We start from the raw sequence: 2,901 nt of genomic DNA on the forward strand, positions 1-2,901 counted from the left end.
CCAATGTAGACGCGTTAAGTAGAATGTATACCATCAAAGAAATAAAGGACGAAAACTACGCGACATTTTGGAAAAAACCGGATCAACTATTATTACGAACAAAAACGTTAAGGAAGTAGACGGGGAACTATTAGAGTCACCAAACGAGTACCACATTGTTTCGGAAATAGAAAAATATTATAATTTTAGATCAGGAACAAACTACGAATTACAAAGAAAGTTCGGAAACGATAAAACGTTAAAAGCCAATAAAAATATAGACGACGTTGTCAAATTTAAATACGAAGATAGGTATATCCAGGCTAAGGCAACTCTATAGCATTAATTTGAACATTGATACTAGTACGACTCACCAGCCGCGAGGAGCGCTCAAGTTGCTGCCGCCGCCGCCGCCGCGTCGGCGCCCAACTGCCATTTGCCAACACCGCCACACCGGTGTCTCACGTCTGATACAAGTGCACAATTTTGTAATTTCCATGTTCCATCGTATTTTCAGTTTTCTCTCGATTTGCAAATTTGGTGAATTATTTTGTATTGTAATTTGTTTTAATTTTCAAAATAATCTTGACGATGGGTCGTGCAGCATACAAATGTTGTGTAAAAGGTTGCTCGTATAAGGGTAAGTGTTTAATTTATTACTAACTTTGATTTCGTATATATTATTGTAAAATGTAGGTATTTTATCTAAGTTCTGTGCACACAATCCAGTAGGTACTGATAATATTAGGTACATTAGGTACACACAACCAGTGTTCTGACTTATTTAGATAAATAGTTACAAGGTATCTAAACGTCATTTTTTTACTAATCTAAATAAATTCATCTAGATACATTTTTTATTGATAAAAATCACGAAATTGTTGAAACGCATTTTTAAATTTTTATTCAGAAACTCATACAATGCAGTTTTTAAAATTATTTGTAAAGTTATATTTAATATTATGTACAAATAACGATTGTATTGTTAGTTATTTCCCATTTATTATTTATTTATGCATTATCTTTACATTTATCTAGATAAAAAAAAATACTTATCCAATCCGAACACTGATTATTATTAGGTGTGTAATATATTAATACCTCTTTATTATATTACCTGTATCTGTATTTCTGATAGTACCTGTGTACCTAGTGCCATTGATTATAAACACTAATAATACTTATAATCAATGATATTATTAAAATGAAAACGAACAGCACATCATACTCCAGAAACTTAGTATAACATAACTTTAAATGTATTTAGTATTATAATGAATAATCTTTTGGTCAAACTAAGTACTTAAATATTTTATTTTATAATACATGAATGTAGGTGGAACATCACATAGATTTCCCAACCCCCGAAAAAATTTGTTGATGTTTCAAAAATGGATGGAAGTTATAGGGAATGATAACTTCAAAGATATGGAGTCTTCTGTGATTTATGAAAAGTGCAGAGTATGTTCAAATCATTTTAGTAAAGAGAATTTCAGCTCTGGTACAAAAGTCATAAATCGCAATGCATTCCCACATCTCCATATGACCAATCAAAGTCCAAGTAGGAAATACATTTCTATTTAAATTTAGTTAGTACCTATCTGTTAATTCAATTTCTTTTTTAGCTGATACTGTAATGCCTGAACTAATTAATACCAGCTGCATGTCCACAAATTTAAATATTTCTGGCATAGAGGAACTGAATCAATCTACTAAGAGTAAGTGCAAGTAGGAAATAAATTTCTAATTAAATTTAGTTAGTATCTGTATTTTTAATTTCTTTTTTAGCTGATACTGTAATGCCCGAATTAATTCATACCAGCTGCATGTCCACAAATTTAAATATTTCTGGCATAGAGGAACTGAATCAATCTACTATCGATGTAACTGAGCATAATATTAAATGCTCAACCGTTGACCTGATTTGTAAGTACCTACTATAAAAAAAGTCTTATAAAAAATTGCAATTTAATAATGCTTGCAATGCATGAGCTTATATCAGGGTTTCTACGCACTCACTATTTATCGCTATTTTTACTTTTTTTGCACTTAGTACACTGATACCTCACTTTTATAAAGCTCATTAACTACAAAATAGTTATTACATTTTAAACTTGATAAATTTAGTTAAAATTTGAACTTTAAATGCTTATTAAAAAAATATATAACGATGTATTTTTAATATCTTTCAACTGCTATAGTAACAATATATATTGAGGAGATATCAGGAGCCTTGTAGTATTAGTTTCAATATTTTTACCTAAACAAATAACATTAAATAGGTAATATATATATATATATATATATATATATATATATATAATAGGTTCATATATAAATTACTTTATTCAAAAGAAAAAATGAGTGGCAACCCTGTTATATTATACAATTTGCAACCAACAGCAAGTCTTGGGTTTCTCATTTATCTTTAATTAATTTGTTCATTTTTCACTTATCTACAGATAATGGTAGCATTCCTAATTCAAAAATTGCTTGTAGTAGTGGCAGAGCTGCTTGCTTAAAATCTGGCTCTCATAAACCTGGTTAATATAAATGTTAATAATTTATTTTATTAGGTACATGTTAATTTAAAATTATAATTTGCTTTAGGTCTCTTGCACAAAATTGGTATAAACCGAACCTCCAGACTTACACCAAAATGTAAATCTCTATACACAGATAGTTTGAAACTTCAAAAACTCCTACATCGTGAACGTCGAAAATGTAACACTTTTAAAGAACGTTTGAAAAGTGCTAACAATTTTTTTAATACACATGATTCAGACCAGATGACTACTGCTGCAAAAATTTTTACAAAATTACAACTAAGAGAAACAAAGAACAAACCAAAGGGACGTCGTTTTACTTTAGACGAAAAATTATTAAGTTTGTCCTTATATAAGCAAAGTCCAAAATCATATA

Source organism: Acyrthosiphon pisum, unplaced genomic scaffold, assembly GCF_005508785.2.
Source record: "Acyrthosiphon pisum isolate AL4f unplaced genomic scaffold, pea_aphid_22Mar2018_4r6ur Scaffold_21274;HRSCAF=23487, whole genome shotgun sequence".
Classification (NCBI taxonomy): domain Eukaryota; kingdom Metazoa; phylum Arthropoda; class Insecta; order Hemiptera; family Aphididae; genus Acyrthosiphon; species Acyrthosiphon pisum.